Source organism: Phoenix dactylifera, chromosome 10 (genome assembly GCF_009389715.1).
Source record: "Phoenix dactylifera cultivar Barhee BC4 chromosome 10, palm_55x_up_171113_PBpolish2nd_filt_p, whole genome shotgun sequence".
In the NCBI taxonomy this organism is placed as follows: domain Eukaryota; kingdom Viridiplantae; phylum Streptophyta; class Magnoliopsida; order Arecales; family Arecaceae; genus Phoenix; species Phoenix dactylifera.
Window position 1 is genome coordinate 9,196,728 of NC_052401.1, and position 20,104 is coordinate 9,216,831.

Below are 20,104 nucleotides of genomic sequence, written 5' to 3' on the forward strand. Positions count from 1 at the left end.
AGTACATTTCTTTTACAAAGGACTACCTCCGGCACATAGAAACATGATTGAGTCCATGCACAAGGGTAGGTTCATGGACCAAACCCCGGATCAAGCCTATGAATTTCTTGTTGACTTAGCCGAGAACGCCCAAAATTGGAGTAGCTATGGTGAGGAAGTAAATAGAGATGAGTTCGGGTCTAGAAAACTAAGTAATTATGAAATGAAAGCAGACCCAGAACTCAAAAATGTCATGTCCAATCTGGTGACTGGAATGAACAACTTAAGCAAAAAGTTTGATGCTTTCACTGTTTCCACTAGCTCAAGTTCATATAAAGAGTTAAATCCCATCATGAAAGTGGATCATGAGTTACAAAGTTTATGTATCTTGTGTAACAGTTCTGAGCATCTAGTGGAGTGTTGTCCTAGTTTACCCACCATAAAGGCCGAGCAAGCAAATGCTCTAAATTCATATAGTGCCTTTAAGAAGCCCACTCCCAACTCGTTCAGCCCAGTTTACCACCCTGATAATAGGTTCCACCCAAATTTCTCATATAAGCAAAATGAACCTATTCAGCATCAAGGTGGTCCACCAGGTTTTCAGAACAACTTCCCCAGGATAGGTCCACCACAAATGAACCAACCTTTGGTTCCATCTGTACCGCCTTATAATGCCCCTATCCCACAGCAACCTTCACAATTAGAAACCATGATGGCTAATATGATGAAACAACAACAAGATTTTATCAAGCAACAACAACAGACCAATACAGCCCAAGCCCAAACTAACCAATTTCATGCGCAAGCGATTGCAAAACTTGAGGTTAGTCTGAGCCAAATAGCTAACTCTCTAGGGGATAGGAAGAGAGGTGAACTGCCAAGTCAGCCAGTACCTAACCCTAGTAGGCAACAGAATCAAGGGCTGAGAGGCCAGTTTCAGATTGATTCTAATGGAAACCAGAACCATGAAGTCCAAGCAATTACTACTTTACGGTCTGGCAAGCAAGTGGACAATAAGGTTCAACTTCCTATACAAGAAAAAGAAGAAAAGCATGAACCGAATCCGACTCAGAAAAAGGCACAAGAACAGAAAACACAAGGAATAGAGGAGAAACCAATAGAGACATACACACCCAAGGCTCCCTTTCCCAGTAGACTTCAGGACTCAAAGAAACAATTTAACTTTGATGAAATAATGGAAGTCTTTAAAACTGTTCAAATAAATATACCTTTTCTCGATGCCATAAGACAAATTCCCTCCTATACAAAATTTTTGAAAGATCTTACCACGGTTAAAAGAAAAACCAGCATTCCTAGGCAAGCTGTTATGGCTGCACAAGCCTCATCTCTCATTCAACAACAGATTGCCCCGAAATTCAAAGATCCTGCTTGCCCCACCATTGAAATAAAAATAGGAGAGACGATCATCCAGAGAGCCCTATTGGATTTAGGAGCCAGTGTGAACCTACTTTCCTACTATGTGTACCAAAAGTTAGGTTTGGGAAAATTAAAGCCCACAAATATTACCCTTTCCTTAGCAGATAGGACGGTGAAGTACCCCAAAGGGATTGTAGAGGATGTAATAGTGAAGGTAAACGAGTTTTACTATCCTGTGGACTTCGTTATCCTTGAGACCGAACCTGTAATACATTCAGACAATCACACACCTATAATTTTAGGTAGACCCTTCTTAGCCACAGCAAATGCTGTGATCAATTGTCGGAATGGGATGCTGAAGTTATCTTTTGGCAATATGAAAGTCGAACTTAATGTCTTTAATATAAGTAAACAACCACCAGACGACAAAGAAATCAATGAAGTTGACATGATTGAAAGTCTGGTTCAGGAGACTTTCTTACAAACTTATAATAAGGACCCTTTAGAAGCTTACCTTGCCCATTCTGAGGAAGTGGTCGAGTATTCACCCCCTAGTTCTGTTCCTCTTGTAAGCATAGATCGTCACCAGCCAACTGTTCTTCCTTGGACTCTTCCAAAACCATTCTTAGATAATGGTTGAAAAAAAATGGGGATTTACATTTTGTCTGGCTGAAGACATAAAACTTAGCGCTCTTGGGAGGCAACCCAACATGTAAATATTCTCAAAAAAAAAAAATGCAGGTTTGGGGGTATTTTGCCCCAATTTATCCGCCCATATCAGGTACCTTCTCCTCTGTCCTCTTACTGCTTTAAATTTTCTTTAACATTGAGGACAATGTTAGATTTAGGTATGGGGGTGAGAATATTTTTGATTTTTCTTCAAAAAAAAAAGGGAAAGAATATTTTTTATTTTTTTATGCAATTAAAAAAAATTAAAAAAAATATTAAAATTTCAAAAAAAAAAAGGGGGATTTCAAATTTTTAACTCAAACTCTAATCTTTTTGGGTGTACAAACTAGGAATTGCTCTGACAATAGCTTTGAGTTAAGAAATATGATAGCAGTTCTAGCTTAAGTTTTCATCCCACCTATCTTCTGCTAACGTGATACAAGATGAGTTAGCACCTACACGTAAGCACATGAATAGTGGGGTATGTAAACTTACGACTAATATGAATACTTTTAATTTTTGGGATAATTTAGAGTTATATGTGTGATGAACACCCTAGCCTAACCAAAAAAAAAAAGAAAAAAAAAAGAAAAAAAAAGAGATAAAATAAAATAAAATAATGAGTTTAATTTAAGTCTTCTCACTGAGTAACCGGGCCTCCTGCCTGGCAAGCAGCGAGTGTTCGCGTAAAAAGGTGAGGATGATTGAGATTAAACTCTGAGTGACTAATTTGGCCTTGAAGCCTAGTTAACCTGAGTTATTAAGCCTGTTAGGGTGTCTCTACACCTAGTGCCCTGAGCCATCTGGATCGGGAGTCATTGGCCTAACACTCGCTACATGGGTTAGCTAGAAAGCTTAATAAGGCTAGATATTGCACAAGTCATTCTTCTTAGCATTCAGTCTAAAAAAAAAAAAGAATAAATAAATTCGGGGTGTTCATTACCATTTAACTCTAGAAAGTCTTGAAAATTGGAGTGATCATGTTGGAAGTAAGTGAAAGCCACTCATTTATATGATACTATCTTGCACCTCACTACATTCTTGACTTGTTAGCAGATAGATGGGGTGTAATGAAACTTGAGTTAGAGTCTGTTTAAATATGATAACAACAAGTCTCTATTGTCCTTGCAATTCTAGTTTCATACAGTAATACTTGTTCAAATTTTGAGTTAAAATTTGGAAATTCCTGACTGATGAAGTTTGTGGGTAACTTCACTGCAAACCCTTACGAGACAACACTCGTCCGCTAGGGTAACCTAGGGGTTTAACGGCTTGTTGCACATGCTAAGTGCAATCGTAATGCTCTACGAAAGTGAGTATTTATCTTAGGATATTTATATAATAAATAACACTTTTGCTCTCTCATTTTATCATTTTCGCACTGAATTGCTAGAGACTAGCAATAAGCTAGTTGGGGGGTGTGATGAGAGCACAAAAGTGCGATCTACATGCTGCTTAAATTAGTATTACTGCTAACATATAACGATAAAATCACTAAGTTAATACTATATTTTTGTTTGGCACATGTTAGTATAAATTAAAGTCTAAATGCGCATTTGGTAGGGATTAGAGGGATGCATCATGGCCCCAAACCGCACGGGCCCAATCTTGCTATGATCTGATCGAGTACATGTGTACCCAAACATCCGAGCCCGCATGCGATCTCCTAGTGATCATCGCATTCCCTCCTTTCCGGATTAGCACACACACTCTTTCGGAATAGAGATTCCCACTCTCACTTCATCACAAAGAAAAAGACCTTTTTAACCTCCACTCCTATGAAGATAGCTGAAAATACTATTTATTCCTCAAGTTACTGTTCATGCTGAAATCACTGTTCATATGAACAGTGTTCCGAGATGAAACAACAGTGTTCCGTGAAAACACTGTTCATATGAATAGTGTTACGTGAAAACACTGTTCATATGAATAGTGTTACGTGAAAACACTATTTATATGAACAGTGTTACGGGAACTTTTTTTTTTTTTTTTTTTTTTTTAATAGGGTGTTCACTGTTCTTCTTCCTCCCAGCAGCTTCTTCAGCCCGTAGCTCCATTGCAGACCAGCTGCCATTCCGGATTTCAAGCAAATGAAGATCCCTAGCGATCATGCGTCAAGTTCTTCTTCCTCCCGTCGATCCAGCAGCCAGCCAGCCCCTCTTCCAAGCCTCCCAAATTAGCAAGTCGCTTCTCATCCCGCCTCTGCACCCACGGATCCACGTCCTCTCGGAATCCCTCCTCCGCAATCCGCCCAGCGATCCCGTGATCCACGCCTCCTCCCAGCAAAGAGCCCGGACGACTCCCTTCTCCGTGATCCCGTGCTGTGATGAGGCCGCCATCTTCAAGCATCCCACGGCACCCTCCACAGATCCCGCGTCCGTGAAGGAAGATCCCAGTGCCTCCTTCCTTCCGCATCAGCCCACCTTCCGCTTCCATGCAATCCCGGGCGATTCACCTCCTAGCGATCCCGCATCCGTGGCCCAAAGAAGCAGGTTCACGCCTTCCTTCCGCATCAGCCGTCCACGAAGCTTCCGCCCGGATCTCATCCATGATCGACTCCTCCCCGCGTCCTCACCGCGTCTGCCATCACCTTCCGATTCCAGTCCGTCCGCGGCTATAAAAGGAGAAGGAGGAAGAGGAGGGGGTGTGCTCGGTTGGGGCTGGTCCAAGGAAAAAGAAGAGAAATGCTCTGTTTTCTCTTTTGAAAACAGAGCATATTCTGTTTGTTTTTTTTTTCTTTAGTTTTCTTTTTTTGTTTTATTAAGAGTTTTTATTTGAGAGCAAGTGTTTTGGGATTTTTAGTTTTATTCATGCTAAAGTTGTAATTTCTGTTTTTAATCTACGTTCTTCAAATTATGCAATCTTTTAATTTTTCTTTGATGCAATATATTTAATTTTCCTCATGCAATCGATGTTCTAGTCTTCAATATCCCTAGCACTGTTTTCATCCATTTTATGCCAGAATTTTCTTTTTCATTAAATATATAAATGATCCTCGAATTTAAGTACCTGTCTTTCAATTAATTTCAATTAGAAAACATTCTCCGGTAGACCAGGGAATCCATCAACATCTTCAAAATAATGTTTTTCTTTAATCATTCAAAAATTGATTTCAAATCCGAGTGAATGTTCTAATTTTTATGCAACTCCAATCGCCTCCCTGTGGATCGACCTCTTACAACCACTATTCTTTGGGTAGAACAGGTAAGAGTAGAATTAAATTTAACTTTTGTCCGTCGGTTCTAACAACGATCTGTCTAGCATATTTTTAGGTAGACAGGAATCGGACGAACACACTACTACATATATTTTTAGGAGTATAGGTTTTATTTTTGGTTGCCTACGATAGCACACCATGAGGCGATCCCCTCTCGGTTCAAGATGCCGTAGATGGAATCTTACGATGACACCTCGGATCTCTTAGACCACCTCGAGAGCTTCTAAACTCCCATGATGCTGGATGGAGCCACGGACGCTGTACTTTGCAATGCGTTTTGTGTGACCCTTAGCAAAGTGGCTCGATTCTGGTTCTTTGGGCTTCGGCTCGAATTCATTCACTCCTTTGGGCAACTTGCCCACCCCTTTGTGGTGTACTTAGTCTCCCGTCGAAGATAACGCCACGGCTCAAGGCGATGCTTGACATTAAGCAGAGGGAGAGGGAATCCTTCAGAGAATACATTGTCTGCTTCAATGCGGCAACATTGGAGGTCCACAACCTAGACAGTCGGTCGTGATGTCTCTGATGAAGAGCGGCCTATAGCTGTCGAGCTTTCTCTTCTCCCTAAAAAAGTGCTTCTCCAACGACGTCGCCGATATGTTGGCATGAACCGACAAATATGTCAACGCCAAGGAAGTCATGGCCTCTCATCGCAAATTTGCTAAAGGTAGACTCCCCCAAGGAATCAAGAGGGGACACAAGGAGCGAAGACAGCTGAGGAGTGTCTCTAGCTCAGTGATGAGATTGAGGCACTAATCTGATGCAGGCGGTTGGTTGGTACATCCATGGTTGGCACGATCAAGAAGTGCCTATTTCCTCCTCTGGTCTGCCACCCTCGGAACCGATCGATAATCGCCCGACAACAAACATCATCAACACCATCACAGGCCAATTTGTCGAGGCCCCCAAGTGCCTTGGATAGCCAAACTCCTTCAAAGAGATGACCACAAAGCTACTATAAATTGTGCACGTGGATAGGTCATCAAGCCTTAGGGGGGGATAGGGCAGCAAAGCCAGTCCCATGCTCGCCGACCCTAGCAGAGTATGCCCCCTGATTCGAACCCTCTGCCTGACTAGCAAAGCTATGTGCAAGGCGTTTATCATCATACTCAAGGCTTTGAAGAATCTCAAAATCTGGCAACTGAGGATTTTCGGTGTACAGGTTAGGAGACCTCGACAGGGCCCCAATCCTGTGAGCCTAGGCCTACGACAACCTTCATGCCTGCTATTAGTAAGGCTCATTAAAGTCCGAACTTATTTTCAAAAAAAAATTCTCTCAAAAAAAAAAGTCCGAACTTAGTAAGGTTGGATGACTGTGCCAATTATACTTGATTTGGGACACCCCAGGGATGCCTGGCCTCAATAAAAGAGACACCCTGGGGATGCCTAGGGACTCCCTAAATCGAACTCTCTCAGGATCCCTCCGAGACCCCAATCCAAAGACGAACGAAGGCGTCGACCGTTCGAAGACCAAGTCCACTTGGATTTTCTTTGGTCACCAACCTCAGAGATGCCTCGTAGAGCATACTCCTGAGATGAGAAGATCGAGCCCACTCGGATGTCCTCTAGTAGCCAATCCTAGAGATGCCATGGGGAGTATACTTCCGAGATGAGAAGACCGAGCCCACTCTGATGTTCTTTGGTAGTCGAACCTAAAGATGCTTTTGGGAGCAAACTCTGGAGACGAATGAAGGCGTTGACCTCCCGAAGACCGAATCCACTTAGACTTTCTCTGGTAGCCAAACCCAAAGATGCCTTCGAAAGAATACTCCAGAGACAAATGGAGGCTCCGACCTCTTGAAGACTGAACCCACTCAAATTTTCTTTAGTAGCCAAACCCAGAATGCCTCCAAGAGCATACTTTAGAGACGAATGGAGGCATTGACCTTTTGAAGACCAAGCCCACTCAGATTTTTCTAGGAGGCAACCCTATGGATGCCTCGAGGAGCATACTCTCGAGATAGAAAGGTCGGCTACCATGCCAAAGGCTCAGTGAGTCAAGTGACCTCTTCAACTCTATAATGACATGAGCAGAAAAATTGGCCGCCGTGCCAAAGGCTCGACGAGTCAAGCAACCTCTTCAGATCCATAATTACATGAGTAGGAGAACCGGCCACCATGGTGAGTTAAGCGACCTCTTCAGGTCCACAATAATCTAAGCAAGAGAACCGGCCGCAGCAGCAAAGGCTTGGCGAGCCAAGCGATCACTTCAAGTCTATAATGGCTCGTACAGTAGAACCGGATCCCGAGCCGAAGGCTCAACGAGTCGAGCAATTTCTTGAGGTCCATAATGTCCTGAGCAAGAGAACCACCTGCCACGTCAAAGGCTTGGCAAGTCAAGCAACCTCTTTAGGTCAATAATGATCCGAGTAGGAGAACCGGTCGCTGCACCGAAGGTCCGGTGAGTCAAGCAACCTCTTCAGGTCCATAATGACCCAAGAAGGAGATCCGGTCGTGACTCGAACAGGAGAACTGGCCGCCGCGCCGAAGGCTCGGCAAGCCAAGTGACCTCTTCAAATCCATAATGAATAGAGTAGGAGAATCAGCCACAGCGCCGAAGGCTCGGTGAGTCAAGCGACCTCCTCAGGTACATAATAGTCTGAGCAGGAGAACCGGCCACTGTGTCAAAGGCTTGGCAAGTCAAGCGACATCTTCAGGTCCATAATGACCTGAGCAGGAGAACCGGCTGCTATATTGAAGGCTCGACGAAAAGAAAAACTAAAGCCAAATACTTCGAAAAATTCCTGTACTTTCATTATCTTCTAGTTTATACAGTAATCTCAGCAAAAACTGAGCAAAAAGAGCTACAGCAGAAGGTCGAAGCTTGGGATGATGACTTGGACTCAGAAAAAGAACAAATAATAATACGACACAAATCAAGATCGAAGTTAGGTACTTGAAAAACTCCTTGCTTTTATTAAAGTTGTATCCTTTTACACTAATTCCAACAGAAGTTAAACAAAAAGAAGGCACATCAAGCTTGGCCTACTTGAGCAAAAATAAAAAACAAGCAAAAATAACAAGGCAGAAGACTTCATTCTTTGCCCTCGCCCCCATTGGCTCCTTCATTGTGGTCGGCATCCCCGACTTTGCCGCCGTTAGAGTCGCCGCTTCACCAGTGTCACCATCATCGACATCGAGGATGGAGAAGTCCATCTCGGAGAAAAGCCACCGAGCTTAAGCTCTGCATTCTTCGAAGCCCTTCCCAAAGGCGCCAGTTGCAGTCTCCAAGGCCTTCTATCAGAACTCCTCCAAGGCACGATACTCTTCGTCCGCTTCCACGACTTTTGCCTCGACATAAAGGGCCTGCTCTTTGGCCTCGAAAACCAATCGGTTAGCCTCATTGGCTCGCCGCTCGGCCTCCTTGACCCGCCACCCACCACTCGGCCTCGTCAGCCCGTTGCTCGGCTTCAACGGCCTGCTATTCAGCCTCTCGGGCCCTCTGTCAGGCCTGGACTATCTTCGTGGAAAGGTCTGCTGCTCTATGATCGGAGGCTTTGAGGGCCTTCCTGGTCGTGGATAGCTGGGCCTGCTTCGCCTCCGCCTGGGTTCGTGTGGCTGAGGCGCGGGCTTCGTTGACCTGGACTTTGCTTTTCTTGACTTGGCCTTCACTTTGGACACCATGGTCTTCGTCTTGTACAGCTCGGCCTGCTCAAAGGCCACTTTCCATTGCCCCTCGAGCATCAAAATACGCTTCAAGAACTTCTTGGCTAGCCGCTATGTCTCGCTGACCACATGGGTATACTGAAAAGAAAAATGAGAATCAATAACCAAAGTGAAGGACCACACAAAAGGTTGCGGGTCAGAAACCTACCCAAATGACTGTGGTATAGGAATCATTGAAGAACCCATCAAGGCTAGCAGAGCATATGGTCTTCATGTCGGCCGAGAGTTGCATGGCCTCGACCAACTTCATCACCACCCCGAGGCTCACCAAAGCAGAGTCTAACTCTCGGACATACCACTATGGAGAGTAAAACTCGAGAGCGCGACCCAAAGCAAGAGCGCACCCTTGGCGATCGAACGAGCTCGGACCTGCCCAAGCCAGGCCGTGGACCTCGGGGGGAAACCCGATGGTGACCTTGACCATAGCAGCCGAGGAGGATTCCCCTCTCAATCTCTTTTTCTAAGGGGCCCCGACCTTTGCATCAACAGCAGTCGAAGAGGATTCCGCCCCTTAGTCTCTTCTTCTGAGGGGCCTCGACCTTTGTGGCAACTTCGGCGGCGGCAATCTAAGAAGACTCCCCCCTTTGGCTTGCTCTCTAGAGAGCTTCCCCCTCTTCAGTCTCGGCCGACTTCTTTTTTGCTTTCCTCCTCTTATGAATCTGGGAGGGATCGAACTTCATGGCAGCACGAAGTGGAGTCTAAAGAATGGATATACTCTTATATAGGGGTGCAAATGACCCTGATCAATGTGTTGATTCGTCTACTTAGGTAGATCGAGCCACGTGTCACCCAGAAGATGGCTAAGGCAATTCACCAGATCGCCACATTAATGGGGTCTTGGGGTCATCCGGATCTGGCAACGCTTCGAGACGACTAATCGGTGTGTTTCATGCCTCTAACAAAGGTCTCACTGTCAATCGAGGTAACTGCTCAACTTCCATCGCCCTAACTAGAGTACTGTCCGGTCTCGAAAGTGGGGGATAAGTGATAAAAAAAATACTGGATACTCCGACTTCCAGCCCAACCGATCTCCTTTTTCTCAGATGTAAACTAAGGTGAACAACTTTGGCTCCCACTGAGGTGTCACCAGCCGCGGAGAATAATCGACATCTGTCAATAAGAACTGACAACCCCAACAACCGATAGCCCTGTCAGTCCATAATCATGGTAGCCCCACATCTTGCATCAGACCTGTACCGCATTTCCACCCCAGTCCGGATATAGCGACAACACTACATTATTGAGAGTCTCTCTTTGTTGCTGCTTCTTCCTCATTTCAAGGTTAGTAAACAAAAATCTCTTGAAAATGTTTCTCAATTTACAACTACTGATGCATCATCTTTAAGTGGTATATTTAGGAAACTAGAAACTACACTATAATATGAGTACTAAAAATTATGAGGAAAAGAACTAAAGGATTGCCGTCATGTCGAACTCGAATCCCTCCTTAAGAATCGCACGCATTACCCATAGCTTCAAGGTGGACGCGTTCATCTCCTCCATGAGTTCTCTAACCTATTAACACCAAAAAGAATTAATCAGTTGATGTCTTGAAACCAATGTACCAAGAACACAAGGAAAAGAAGAAAAAAGATGAAAAAATTACATTCAGAGTTAGTGTTAGCACGAATATTCCAGAAGCTATGGAGATGTCAGAGCTCTCAAAATGGAAGCAACCCAGAGACTCGATTGCAGTGTAGAGGGATGATGGAACTCCTTCACTCTTGCTGCACTCCAACCTCACATAGAATCTTCCTTCACCAACTTCAACAGCTATCAATTGTAACACCTTTCCCCCACCTGGTATACTTCTCCCCCGAGTAGAAAAATGATAGAATGATGGAATTAAGAAATCTCACCACACCCAGCAAGGCAGGCAGATGCATATATTTATACAAGTTTCTGTTACAGAATTTGCTGACAAGATAATTACCATTGACTAAGGACTATTAGCTACAATTCAAAATACAAAAGGTTGTTATTTACGAGAGGTTGTTGTGCTCCCAGTTAGTTCCTCATCCGAAGGATCAGATAATTCAAAAAACATTTGAACTATTTCTGTTATCTTTGCTGGCATTGACTCTGTCATTGTAGCTGGCATTGGCTCTATTGTTAACATCCCCCCTCAAACTGTGCATGGGAACCAGGCAAAGTTTGTGGCGTAGCAAGTCTAAAGCAGCCCGAGATTGAGGCTTGGTAAAGATATCTGCAATCTGCATATGAGTGGGAATGTGTTGAGTAATAAGTAATCCTAAAGCCACCCTTTCACGAACATAATGATAATCAAGTTCTATGTGCTTGCTCCTTGCATGAAAAACTAGGTTAACAGTCATAAATAAGGAGCTTAAGTTGTCACAATAGAGAGTAGGAGCTTGTGGAAGTGGAATGCCCAAATCCTTGAGCAGAAAGGTCAACCAAGTAATTTCAGCAGTAGCATGAGCCATAGCAGGTACTCGGCTTCTGAACTTGACCGAGATACTGTGCTTTGTTTCTTTGCACACCAAGATATGATGTTAGATCCCAAGAAAGTGCAGTACCCTGTCGTAGAACGACGAGTGATAGGGCATCCAGCCCAGTCAGCATCCGAGAAGGCATAAAGATTCAGAGAACTGGATGCTTGAATGTGAATGCCATAATGTACTGTATGCTTGACGTATCTTAAAATTCGTCTAACCAAAGAAAAATGAACATCGGTTGGGGCCTGCATAAACTGGGAAACATAATTAACACTACAAGATAAATCTGGACGTGTTAAAGTCAGATATTGTAAAGCTCCCACTAAAGACCGATAATGCCGAGGATTAGAGTAAGGAGACAAGTCTGAGTTTGGTTGATATTTTTGACTCATAGGGGTAGCAATAGGCTTACACTCATGCATAGAATCCCTCTCTAGAACATCCACTGCATATTTACTTTGATGAAGAAGAATGCCATCCGAAACTGGTGAGACTTGAATACCCAAAAAATAATGCAGAGGGCCAAGGTCCTTCATAGCAAATTCCTGATGTAAGGTATTTGTAAAGGTCTGAACAAGTAGAGAAGAGGACCCTGTGAGTATGATATCGTCCACGTATAATAGCAGGACTAAAATACCTTCAGCTGAATGATGAATAAATAAACTAGGATCTGCCGTGCTGCAAATGAAACCAAGTGCAATTAAGAAGGTACTGAAGCGATTAAACCAAGCCCGAGGGGCTTGTTTCAACCCATAAATGGCTTTCTGTAATAAGCAAACATGATCAGGAAAATCTGTGTGTTCAAACCCAGGAGGTTGCTCCATGAAAACTTCTTCGAAGAGAAAACCATGTAAGAAGGCATTCTTGACGTCAAGTTGACGAATATTCCAGCCTTTAACAATAGCAATTGACAGGACTAATCTGATCGTGCCTGGTTTAATAACTGGAGAGTAGGTCTCCGAAAAATCAACCCCATCAACCTGTAAGTACCCCTTTGCGACCAATCTTGCTTTCAACCTACTCAATGTGCCATCTGCATTTAGTTTGACCTTAAATACCCACCGAGAGCCTACAACATTCATGGAAGGAGTTCGAGGGACCAGCTGCCAAGTGTTGTTATAAGACATGGCGTCTAACTCTTCTACCATGGCTGATTTCCACCCTCGATGCGATAGAGCACTTTCAAGATTACGTGGCTCTTTTGGAATATCAGCAAAGGAATGAAGGAGAGCATATTTTGGATTTGGTTTTCGAATTCTAGCTTTGGCACGAGTAATCATGGAATGAGAAGATGCTAACTGAGAATTGGCTGCAGCTTGAGGAGTCTCCAACGCAGTTATAGTGGCAGGTTCAACAGAATTATGGAGAAGTGTATCTGTTGAAGAAAGCTGTGTAGTTGAGGACATAAGAGAAGGAGGCAGTGCAGGGAATGAATATATCTCAGGTTCAAAGGAAGGAGAGACCGTGGTTGAGGTGGGATGTGTTAAAGTGTCATTAGAGTTGGTTGGTAAGGGAATATCAGGTACAGGTGGATCTTCCAATTCTGTGATAGCGATAGGAGCAGAAGAAATACTTAAGGATTGTGAGGATGTAGTCCACTCTTGGAAGGTAGTGACTAGTGGTTCAGGAGATCCTGGTTTATGCTCATCAGAAGCCTTGAAAGGAAGCACTGTTTCATCAAATATAACATGCCTGGAGATGTAAGTACGACCAGTAGGAGGATAAAAACATCTATAACCTTTATGCCGATCACTATAACCCATAAAAACACAAGGCAATGACTTGTTATCAAATTTGTTCTGCTTAGTATCCCATAAATATGGATAGCATCGAGAACCAAACACACGCAAAGATGAGTAATCAGGTGATTTACCATATAACCGAGTGAAGGGACAATCCCACTGAAGCGTAGAAGTAGGATTTCGGTTGATGAGAAACACAGCAGTTGAGAAAGCTTCCACCCAGTACTGCTTGGGTATATTGGCATAGATTAGCATGGTAATGCCCAATTCTCGAATGACTCTATGCCTCCTTTCCACAGTTCCATTTTGCTCCGGAGTGTAAGGGCAAGAAACTTGGTGGATAATTCCTTGATTATGCATATGAGTTATAAACCGAGTGTTCATAAACTCTCCACCACCATCGGTTTGAATGGTTTTAATAGAGCCATTAAATTGCCGAATGACATATTTTTCGAAGAGTACATATTGATCAAAGAAATCAGATTTAAATTTCAACGGAATGAACCATATAAATTTAGTAAAATCATCGACAATAGCTGCATAATACTTGAAGGAATGAATAGAGGAAATAGGAGCCGGTCCCCATAGATCTATATGAATCTTTTCAAAAGCAACAGAGTCTTTTGCAATGAAGGTAAAAATGGAAGCTTAGAACTTTTTCCTAGTTGACAACTCTCACATAATGGAGCTGTGTTATTGCCAAGAAACTGAATAAGACCCATTTGGCGAAGCTTGTCTACCACAACAGCCTGAGGATGACCAAGTCGCCTATGCCACGTCTCTGCTGAAGCCCTTCTGAATCTGGTAGAGAAAAAGGCTGTTGGAGACGTGTTGATGGAATATAAATTACCCCTTTTTATTCCCTTCATCAACACCCGTTGTGTCACCCGATCCTTAATCACAAAATCATGATTAGAGAATTCACAATTCACTGGATAATCAGATGTGAGTTGGCCAATAGATAATAAACTCCTTTCTAAGTTAGGAACTAGAAGCACATTATGTAGAGTGAGCCGAGAAGAACCAGTGCTAATATTTGCATCACCAACGTGGGTAATGCTTAAGAATTCTCCATTACCAATCAAGACATTATCAACACCATTATATGGACGTATATTAGTAAGAATACCTGCATGTGCTGTCATATGTGCAGATGCACCAGTATCAGAAGTCCATTCTTCGATTGGAGGATCAGAACCAAGGCTGTTGGCTGCAAATGCTTGAGGGAGATTATCCGGCTGGATGGAATGGTTGAAACGATGCCAACATCTTAGAGCAGAGTGGCCTCTCTTACCACAAATTTGACATGAGTTGTTCCGATTGTTGTCTCTAGAGAAGGGAGAGGATGAGGTGTTTGGAGTCTGGGATTTGTTGGTTGAGGTGTCTGTGGGGATAAAGCCTTTACCTCGGGAAGAAAAGGATGTTGAGCCAGAGGGCTTGAAAGTCTTGGTCTGAGTTTTGGAATTGGTTTTCTGATTGAAGAAGGCCGAGAATTGAGTAGTATCAGGGCTATGAAGATTAATCCGAGTTTCATAGCTTTGTAGGAGGGGAACAACCTCACCATATGAAGGCATGGGAGGCTTAAGCATTGATGTTGTGAATGGTTCATAGCGATTGCCAAGACCTGTAAGAAGAGAGAAGACTTTAGTTTTGTCATCGACAGGATGTCCAATCCCAGCTAGGCTATCACAGATGCCTTTAAACTTGCGTAAGTAGTCATTGAGAGATATTTCTGAGTCTTTTTTCATATACGTCAGTTGTTGAGTGAGTTGAAACTGCCTCTCTTGAGAAGCTTGGGCATATGCTTCCTTGAGGGCAATCCAGACACCCTGTGAGGTGTCAACACCAATGATATGACCCAACGCCTCTTCTCCTAGTGTGCCGATGATCCAACCCCGCAGAAGACGATCGGTGGTCTTCCATTTCTTAAATTCTGGATTGGGAAGTGGTGCTGCATTGTTATCAGCAGTAGCTGGGAGATGAGTTGGAGGTGGTAGAGTGTCTCCAGTAAGGAAACCAAGTAAGTCTTGGCTTTCTGCCAAAGCTAGAACTTGTTCTCTCCATAAAGGGTAGTTGTCTGGTTTGAGACGAAGTGTCACAAAGTTGCTAACAGTCAAAGAAGATGCGGAAGACATATTGATAGCTCTGATACCAAGTAGAAAAATGATAGAACGATGGAATTAAGAAATCTCACCACACCCAGCAAGGCAGGCAGATGCATATATTTATACAAGTTTCTGTTACAGAATTTGTTGACAAGATAATTACCATTGACTAAGGACTGTTAGCTACAATTCAAAATACAAAAGGTTGTTATTTACGAGAGGTTGTTGTGCTCCCAGTTAGTTCCTCATCCGAAGGATCAGATAATTCAAAAAACATTTGATATATTTCTGTTATCTTTGCTGGCATTGACTCTGTCATTGTAGCTGGCATTGGCTCTATTGTTAACACCCTGATCAACTTGTGAAGCCTTCATGGTGTTCTCAAAGGGACATCCTGACAACCTGTCTACTTTTGAAGAGGATTCAAGCAGCCTGATTTCCTCTGCTAGCTTCCTTGCTTGCCTTTGAAGAGTTTGCACATACACAACCGCATCGGCAATGATCGACATCTTGTCCATCTGCATAATTCAGTCGAAAAAACCAATGAAACAGTCAAAAAAACTACTACAATATGCTTATCTCGGATGTATCTTGTTGTCTTGATTTGTTTTAATAGAAGAACTATTAAGCAATTGGTCCCTCTAGTGTCAAACATGAGCTATAGAAGTGTCATCCTAGTGCCAATTAAGGAAATGGACACACCGATAGAAAGATGAATTTATTTTTAGAAATGCAATCCATTTATCTAAGTGAAACATGCCAAGTGCATTCCACAAGCTTAAAAAACGAAGGGCTGCAAAATAGATACAACAAACATTAAGAAAGCATAATTTAATCCTTTTCTTGTATTTAGTAAGCCAAAAACTAGTGTATCAAGTCATGTTATAGTGTCTGATAAGTGCTAAATAATGTACAAATTTATCTATTTTACATAGCACTTATTATTATTGTTATGCACATATTTTAAATATTAATAGAAGAAAATGTGTTTTCCCTCTCATTTCATTTGAATAAATTATTAGAGGTAATTCAAGTTTGGTTTAATTTTCTATATTAATTTAGTCTAATGTGTGTGCAGGTCGAGTCATCCCTTTCACGAACTAGTCTCAATCTGTTCCATGTGTGGACTACTTTCTCCCACATGTGCATGAAGCTACCCACTCTTTTGTCCACGTCATATTTCCCGTGTGCACCAAGCTTCCCAACTTAGCAAAACAAAGGCCTCTCCCATTTTCTCCACGTGTCCAAACTTCCTTTATTTTAGATTCAGAACAAAGCCCTTCCAACTTACCCGAGTGGACCCCAACCACGTTTCTAAAAAAAAAAAAAAGAGGAAGAAGAAATATAAATAATAAAAAAATTCACATATCCTACTCATTCCCGTATTCATCTTCCACATTATTTTATTTTATTTTATTCTTCTCTTCTCCTGTTTCAGAACAAGCCGCATGATCCTCCGATTCAAAGCCCAACTCCAGCCATCCCGAGCTTCACGGATCTTCTCCGCATCCTCCCAGCGTATTCCCTCCTTCCATGAATAACTCCCAGCCCAGCCATATCCTTGATCGCCCCCGGATCACGTTAAATAAGGAATCAGAACCCCTGTTTCAAGATTCTCTCCGCTTCACCGAGCCTCATCTTCGCCCAGATTCATTCCAAGAAGAAATCCTTTCTCCTTCCCAGCGCTGAAACAGGGGAGACCTTCTTCCCAAATCAGCCAGCCGGTGACTTCTTTCCTTCCCAGCACACCGAAGCAAATCGTCCCGGATTCCCCCCCATCTTCCGGATTCGAGAGCCCCTGCATCGCGCCTCACAGCCGCTCTAGCATCCCACGGATCACGCCATCTTCCTTCTCCATTTGAAGATCCCGTGCCAGCAACGCATGCCTTCCAAATCCTCCAAGCCATCAACGCGATCGCTGCCAGCGTCCCAGATTTCCGATGATTTCAGCATCCACCTTCTTCCTTCCGCATCAGCTACCAGCATCGCTTCCAATCCGGTGATCCCGAAATCCCAGCAGCCCACCTTCCGCTTCAGCTCCCAGCACTGCGTCCGTGAATGGCATCCTTCCGTGATCAGCGTCCCTCTTCCGTGACGCAGCAACGCACGCTCCTCCCGGCGAGTCCGTGATTCCAGCCATCCACGTGCTTGCTGGGAATCTATATAAGGGAGCCATCAGCAAGAGAGAGGGCAGCTCGGTTGGGGGGTGGAGTCCAAGAGAGGAGAGCTCGGTTGGGGGGTGGAGTCCAAGAGAGGAGAGCTCGGTTGGGGGGTGGAGTCCAAGAGAGGAGAGCTCGGTTTGAAGAAAACAGGGGAGAACCCCTGTTTCGGTGAAGAAGAAGAAGCCACCAGCCGAGAGAAAGAAAAAAAAAAAAAAAGAAGAGAGAGGGGAGGAGAGAGAATAGTTTGTGATATATTGGGAAGAATGAGAGGTGAAGGCTTTCATTTGAAGATGGAAGGACATCCGGCCACCATGCGCGGCTGAACACCTAGTCTAGGGCTGGATGAAGCCCTAGCAATGTAACAGGGCATTGTAGTTCTTACTCTTTTAATCTTTTTGGAGTTTGTTTAAATTCTCATTCTCAATGAAAAATTATTTTATGATGTTTAAACCTTGAGCATGCCATTTACTATTCATGTTGCTAAAGTAGTCTAAGATGATCCATGCCTAGGAAGATGAGATGTGCTACACCCTAGATTAGCATACTTAGGTAGACACTTCATGCTATACCGAAGATGGATCTTCCTAAAACTCTTTATGCTTTTATTTTATAAGGCTTGTAGCCAAAATTGCATGCCTCTCCAAAAGATAAGATTAAGAACACAATCCTTGATGCAATGCTATGTGGTGGATTCCAAACCCTAGATCTATTTACTTTGATAAAATTTCAATCCGTACTCATAGTTTGATTTAGTTAAATCAATTTAGCAAATCCTTCTTGTTGATTTATTTTTAAAAGAAAAATAACTTATTCTTCAATCCCTGTGGACCGACACCCGTAATCACTATCCTACAAGATACGTGCTATTGCGTGGTTTATTTTCAAAATTGAAAGAACCGATCAATTTTTGGCGCCGTTGCCGGGGATTGCTAGCATAGTTATTTTTCTTATTAAAAAAAAATTATTTAAAAATTAAAAAAAAAATTTCTTTAAAAAATTTTCTATTATTGTTACTTTTCTTATCTTCTTTTTCTCCCTTACTAATTTTTATTTTTTTTTTATTTTTTTTATATATTATTTGATCAGGAATCGAGAAAAAAAATCTGGGATGATCAAAAGGAGAACTGCCGGAAAAGAAATGCTGTAGAGGTTTGCAAAAAAAAAATTAAATTGCTAGAAAAATTCCCTTTGGTAACCTCTAAACTTTTCTTATTTAAATTAATTATTGGTTTGAAATTTTGTGGTGATTGTTTGATTTTAATTATAGCAAAATTGTGAATGCATGCTTGATACACATACACAAATCAATTTGCACATAGTAAGGGCAATCACCCCAACAAGATAAGAGCCGGATTTCATCACCGGACTCTTGCCCAACTTAGGTGAACTCAATCTCACATAGTGTCATCATTAATTAAAATCAATTAGACGTTGGCCCCTAGGGACATTCGAGCTCAATAGGACGAAGATCACCGAAGGTTGCACCAATTTCGCTCTGTGGCTTAGTTGATGTCTAGGCAAGCTTTGTCCCTATAAGGGAGACAGTTCATCTGTTCGAGGCAAGTGGGTTTTAAGTGGGACCTTTGCGAACGCATCGTGACCCCTCCACTTACCTGGGAGCTTACCTGGTCAACTCGGTTCATTAGACCGGATTGGAGGCTTAGGTGCCCTCTTCAAACCAGTTAGGAGCTGTCTAGTGATTTTAGGATAAAGACTAGGATTGATATGCTTTTCTCTTTTATTGCATGCTTGATTGATCGAGTACTAGTGTATGCACGGTAGTCGTTCTAGAGTACAAAACCTATTACCTTTTGACCCTGAAATAGAACGAACCCTTAGGAACATTCGAGCTAAGATCAAAACATTAGGATCATCCCCACCTCTTAAGATGGCTGAAGAACAACCCAAACTCCTGAGGGAATACTTTACTCCCACCATTTACACTTCCCCATCTTGCATTCGATTACCTGAGGTAGCAGCTGTACAATATGAAATAAAGTCTAGTGTGATCCAAATGCTTCCATCTTTTTATGGGCTCACCAATGAAGACCCATATAAACACCTAGATGAATTCCTTGAGATTTGCACCACTGTCAAGATTCAAAATTTCACTGATGATGCTTTAAAACTTAGATTATTCCCCTTCTCCCTTAAAGATAGAGCCAAACAATGGCTGAATTCTTTAGAAGCTAACTCAATTCGTTCTTGGGATCAAATGCAACAAGAATTCCTTAAAAAATACTTTCCCATAGGAAGAACGAACCAGTTTAGACGTGCCATTACAAGCTTCTCCCAAACTGAGGGAGAAGAATTTCATGAAACTTGGGAGAGATTTAGGGACCTAATCCGTAAATGTCCTCATCATCAAATACCTAAGTGGCAGCTAGTGCAATGCTTCTATGATGGATTGACTGAACGAAACCGTCATATGATTGATGCTGCATGCGGGGGGACTTTCATGCTTCGAAATGAGCATGAAGCATGGCAATTATTTGAAAACCTTAATGAAAACTCCCTCCACCATGCTTCATGTTCTCGTCAAGCACCCCCGAATTCTCAAAGAAGAGGAACCATTTGTGAAATAAGTAATTCTATGGACCTGTCTAGCAAGGTAGATGCATTGTCCCATAAGATTGACCAACTAATGATAGGAGGACATGTCGTTAGCTCTTCCCAAGCACAAGTGTGTGCTATCTGTTCTAGCCCATCGCATCCAATTCATGAGTGCCCC

The 20,104-nt window shown here is 42.8% G+C and overlaps 1 non-coding gene across 1 annotated transcript; it reads right to left on the bottom strand.

The window, feature by feature from the left end:
- Positions 1-19,637: 19,637 nt before the first annotated feature.
- Positions 19,638-19,743, bottom strand: LOC120112271. Its single transcript, XR_005513748.1, has one exon. It is a non-coding gene; the product is annotated as a small nucleolar RNA R71 (small nucleolar RNA).
- Positions 19,744-20,104: the final 361 nt, after the last annotated feature.